The 5,362-nt window shown below is 40.7% G+C and overlaps 1 protein-coding gene across 4 annotated transcripts in view; it reads left to right on the forward strand.

Moving 5' to 3' along the window:
• Positions 1-5,362, forward strand: part of arhgef37 (Rho guanine nucleotide exchange factor (GEF) 37) — a 30,759-nt gene that overhangs the window by 1,433 nt on the left and 23,964 nt on the right. For 2 of the 4 annotated variants that reach the window (XM_046031269.1, XM_046031271.1), the window contains exon 2: positions 5,069-5,269. The exons of the other annotated variants lie outside the window; for them this stretch is intronic. The gene's annotated coding sequence lies outside the window, so the exon portion shown is untranslated. The remainder of the gene's footprint in view (positions 1-5,068; positions 5,270-5,362) is intronic. 4 annotated transcript variants of the gene reach the window in all.

Genomic DNA, 5,362 nt, shown 5'->3' on the forward strand with positions numbered 1-5,362 from the left:
TACTGTGTTTGACCCCCTTTCGCCTTCAGAACTGCCTTAATTCTACGTGGCATTGATTCAACAAGGTGCTGAAAGCATTCTTTAGAAATGTTGGCCCATATTGACAGGATAGCATCTTGCAGTTGATGGAGATTTGTGGGATGCAAATCCAGGGCACGAAGCTCCCGTTCCACCGCATCCCAAAGATGCTCTATTGGGTTGAGATCTGGTGACTGTGGGGGCCATTTTAGTACAGTGAACTCATTGTCATGTTCAAGAAACCAATTTGAAATGATTCGAGCTTTGTGACATGGTGCATTATCCTGCTGGAAGTAGCCATCAGAGGATGGGTACATGGTGGCCATAAAGGGATGGACATGGTCAGAAACAATGCTCAGGTAGGCCGTGGCATTTAAACGATGCCCAATTGGCACTAAGGGGCCTAAAGTGTGCCAAGAAAACATCCCTCACACCATTACACCACCACCACCAGCCTGCACAGTGGTAACAAGGCATGATGGATCCATGTTCTCATTCTGTTTACGCGTGTGTGATTGGTTGACTAGATAATTGCATTAATGAGAAATTGAACAGGTGTTCCTAATAATCCTTTAGGTGAGTGTATATTTACTTAATGCATCTTGGATGTGTTTTGAGCCAAGTAACTTCACTTCAGTTTCAGAGTTTATGCCACGTGAAACTACTAAATGGATGTAAAGCTGTCCATTGACTCAGATTTTCTTGTTTGATTTAAGGCAAATGGGACAGACAGGAAGGGAAACTGTAAAGCCTTTTGAGAGATAGGGCGGTTCCCCAGGCCAGACAAAGTCAGACTGAGAGATAAACACATCATGCGCTCATGTGAAAAATGTTTAGTCTGTCTGAATTTGTTTATTTCAGTTCTGTAGTGATTAGGAAGCCAATGATGTTTCCTTCTTCTGCTGCTGCTTCTGTTGTCCTGAGTGGAAATGTACTGAGAGAAGAAACCTAACGCATATAAATAATACTATTTATGATCAATTTATCATTTTCATTGTGGGGCATCATCCAGGTGGATGTAGTCATACTCACGGGTTATCAATTAGGATACTAAAGAAAGAGTCCCCTGTGGAAGAATATGTTTTCCCTTTCAGTTTTTAGACAATTTGGAGTCACATGAGTTACATTGACTTTTTATTAACTCAGCTCTTGTATGATGATGATGATATCTGATATATTTGTTCACTGAATTTTCTTATCCCCCCACTGCCAATATCTCTTCCCTAGTGTAATTAAGTAAGTTACCAATTCTATTCAAGCAGCTTGTGTCCATGAAGTACAGTACAGTGTGAAAACTAAACAAGCCAAGTAAGACAATGTAAACTGAGCCACTGTAGTTGAGACAAAATAACACAAAGTAAAGCTGTGATTTCACCCTTAATCTGCTGTCACTCGCAGTCATCCTAAAATAATTCTTCACTCATTGTGGTAGTGAGGGTGTGTCATATGATGCGATCATCACTGCCTTAGTTTCAGCCTTGTCATCTTTCCTCAGCTGTTTGTATCTTTAATGGGTTATTAACAGAACTTCCTGTTCAGCAAATGATAACGCTGGTTCTGATGCGGGGATTGAAGTGTTCTGATCTCTGGCAGCTGCATCAAATGTATAGGGGTTTCGCACATGTCTGTGTCTTTCAGCACACTACCAAAGTCAAGCTAAATGTTTTTATGTGAAGACTTAAGTGTACAGTAGCCAGAAACTTCACCAACCCTGCAATTACAGTTAACACAGTTCTACATTTAGCTTTCTTACTAAGTTATCATATGACCTTTCTTCTCCAGTCATGATGTCATGCTAATTCATAAACTCTCCCCATCCAAGAAGGGTTTTGACGCTGCATGAGTTAAGCAAGGTTAAAGAAATTTGTTAGAAAGTTAAGATTGCGGGCCAAGAAATGAGCGAGTAGTTTCTAGTTGCATATTTCTTGGGAATTTTATGCCTTTATTGATACTTAATAGTACACAGATGGCCCAGGAAATTAGAAAGAGAGCGCAATGGACAACGACATGCAACAGGGTCCCTGGTCGCATGTGAACCTGGTGTGTCGCTCTATGTTCGGTGACTTTAACACTATGCCACCAGGGCAACCCAGGGTGAATCCAGGAGTTTTTAAAAGGATTTATTTATTTTATCAGATAGGGTGTTTTTGCAGAATGCAGAAAATAATACAGATAGGAAATTAAAACATTACCTGTTGTCTATTATAACCCGCCTGATACTAGATTTTTGAGGCAGATACTGATTCAGAGTTTAAGAGTTTGAGAGTTTAAACACAGATAAACCATCCGATAGTAATTTTATATTTGATATACTTAACATTACAGCAAATTGTGATACGGATCCCTTACGTTTGCTTTTGTATTTTCATACATTGTGACTTATACACACCGAACCTACAGGTGAAAACTTGCCAGTGCTCTCTGACGGACTAACTATGTTTCTAAATAACCTCAACCTAGTTTGGCATTTCTGTACTGTAACCTCTTGTTATTTATCGGCTGATTATATTCTCTAATAGGATATCGGCTGATATATCTGCCTGGCCGCTTTATTGGTCTGCCTCTGTTGTCAATTACAAGAAGCATAGGCTTCATCACTTTGCATACCCTCAGCAGAGGTATGCTGACTGCTTTCTGGTAATGGAACATTTTTATGCTTGGAAAGGCAGGTTGTGTCTCTCAGGTCACTGTGGGGAGTTAGATAAATACCTGAAGTGTATTGTGACTTTGCAGAAGACCTGTTCTTCTGCAAACAACCTTAAGTTGTCGTCACATCAACATAAGTCAGCTGATAAAAGAATGCCGTCCTGCAGCATTCCTCCCTGACATGCCGGTCTAATGAACCAGTTCTCCTGCCTCCCTCATTCCAGACTCATTGAGTCTGACTGCTATGAATTCCTTCATTGTCTCAGGGTTCATGCTAACATCTGTGGCTCAGGAGATAGAGTGGGTTGCCCGTTAATCAGAAGGTCGGCGGTTCAATCCCCGGCTTAGGCTCAGTGAATGAATGTTTGTGAATGGTGAATGCAGATGTAGTGTAAAGGCGCTTTGAGTGGTGGAAAAGACTAGAAAGGCGCTATACAAATACGGAGCGTCTTCTGGTTATCCGGGGTCGATTTGGAAATGGCTAAGCAGGGTTTTCCTGCTCCTCCTGGATGATCCCAAAGCTTTCCCAGGCCAGATGAGATATGTAATCCATCCAGTGAGTTCTGGGTCTCCCCTGGGACTCCCCTGGGGTCTCCTCCCAGTTGGACATGCCCGCAAAACCTCCAAAGGGAGGCGCCCAGGAGGCATCCTAATCAGATGTCCGAACCACATTCTATTATTCTTATTATTTTCAGGGCTTATTGGCACATGCTATAAGATGACCTTTGAGTCTGTGTATTTGGTTTACTATTGTTTTGGTGAAATAGTGAACAATTGTTCTACATTGATTTTAAGTTTTTCAATGTTTTATTGTCAATTATTTATTTATAGCAATAAAATGCTCCATTACCAGAAAGCACTCAGCATACCTCTGCCAAGGCTACACAAAATGCTTCTTGACCTCTGAAGTACTTGCAGTTATCTTATATCTTATCTTTATCTTATGTTTTCAATTTACTAACCCATCTAAGGTGAGGAAACATTTGTGCAGGAAAATAATAAAATACTTCTTCTTTTTCTAATAACACATCTAAAGTCAAACAAAAATAACAGATGTAAAAATGAAAGACATTCGTATTGTATCCTTCCTGCTCTGTCAGTATTAAATCTCCACCCTGTTAGTTTTTGGATTTGCAGGAACATTGCCTGTCTGCCCTCTATAAAACAACAACTTTTCTGTGTTGAAGGAAGGTCTATTGTGAGAGATGATGCATTGATGAAACCAATGAAGCTGAATGAAGCAGTCACTGCAACCCCACTACCTCTTGAAAGTTAAACACTTGTTTGAAGGTGTTTTCCAGTTTGCCATTGGGTAACTGTGGATATACAACACAACCCTACAGTGATATTGCATGATATGGTTCTCTTATATGCTTACTTATTACTTATGATTGCTCATATGATACTCAATATTGTGCGACATGCTTATCTTAGGTAACTCAGCAGTTAAGACAGTTAGAAGCTTGTGCTGAATGACCGGGCCCGGACAATAATACACTCTGACACACTTCATACTTTTCTTAATACAGTCACTCACACACACACACACACACACACACTCACATGACAGCCCTTAAGGCACACTAGAAATATTCTACACCTATTGACAACTTCCATATAAGGTAACATGGGATGTGCAGCTGGGTGATGTCTCATCAACATATACACAGCTTAGCGGAAGATTAGTCAGACCTTGACTTAGGTAGCGTGCAGGAAGGGTCTCCAGATATATCTGTCTCAATAAAGGTGTGGTTTGAATCTGATCTCTTGTCTCCTCTTTTCCATCAACCAGCTCGGGGAAGTCGTTGCACTTCAACATAACACAAGGACTTTTTCTCCAAGTGTTACTAAACAGAGTTACATGTCCTTAAAGTAAATGGACTGTACTTGTATACCGCCTTTTTACCTCCATTCACACACACTCACACACTGACGGCACATCCACATTTACAGTATCTTTCCCAAGAACACCAGCACGCATACTGGAAGAGCACTAAGCACATCCTCAGACAGCCGATAACGTATCTGTAGTCGTGATCAGATGCATTTTTTTTTTTAGCCCAATTTAAATTATATACTCTTCAGTTACATTGTGAGAGTTGTCTCTTATTAACTCCAGAAAAAACTATTTTTTTTCTCACAGCTACCTATTATGGGGAATTTTTGAGTGAACTCACCCTTTAATATTTGATGACAGTTAATGTTACGCTCTCAAAATACACAGTCGTTTAAACTTTCATTTGAATTCGTCTGTGCAAAATAGTTGCTGCCTAGTGGGCATGCACTTTCTTTAATAATTTGTTTAAATGTTTGAAATAAATTACAACCCACATAAATCTTTTATTTCCGACTCAGAAAATCCAACAGAGTGAGCCGTAAATCTCTTTTTGTTACCCTCCACCAGAAAATCCTGACAGTCCTTTTGCAATTGGAAGAGGATGGGACGTCCTACGGTGCTTTTGTTTCCTGTGAGAGGAAAACTTCAATCACGTCAATGCCCCGTCATCATTGGTCCGCTTAATGTTTCATGAAACCTCCCTAGGTGTTGTCTGATTGGTTCTTCATTGTACTGTGACGACTTGACAGCCAATCCGCATCTGTCTGGGTGAGTGCCACTTCCTCTTCCCACCAGCTGCTGCAGTCAATCAGCTTATTCAGCAGATTGTGTGTGTGGGGGGTAAGTCCCCCCCCCCCCCCC

Source organism: Micropterus dolomieu, linkage group LG19 (genome assembly GCF_021292245.1).
Source record: "Micropterus dolomieu isolate WLL.071019.BEF.003 ecotype Adirondacks linkage group LG19, ASM2129224v1, whole genome shotgun sequence".
Lineage (NCBI taxonomy): Eukaryota > Metazoa > Chordata > Actinopteri > Centrarchiformes > Centrarchidae > Micropterus > Micropterus dolomieu.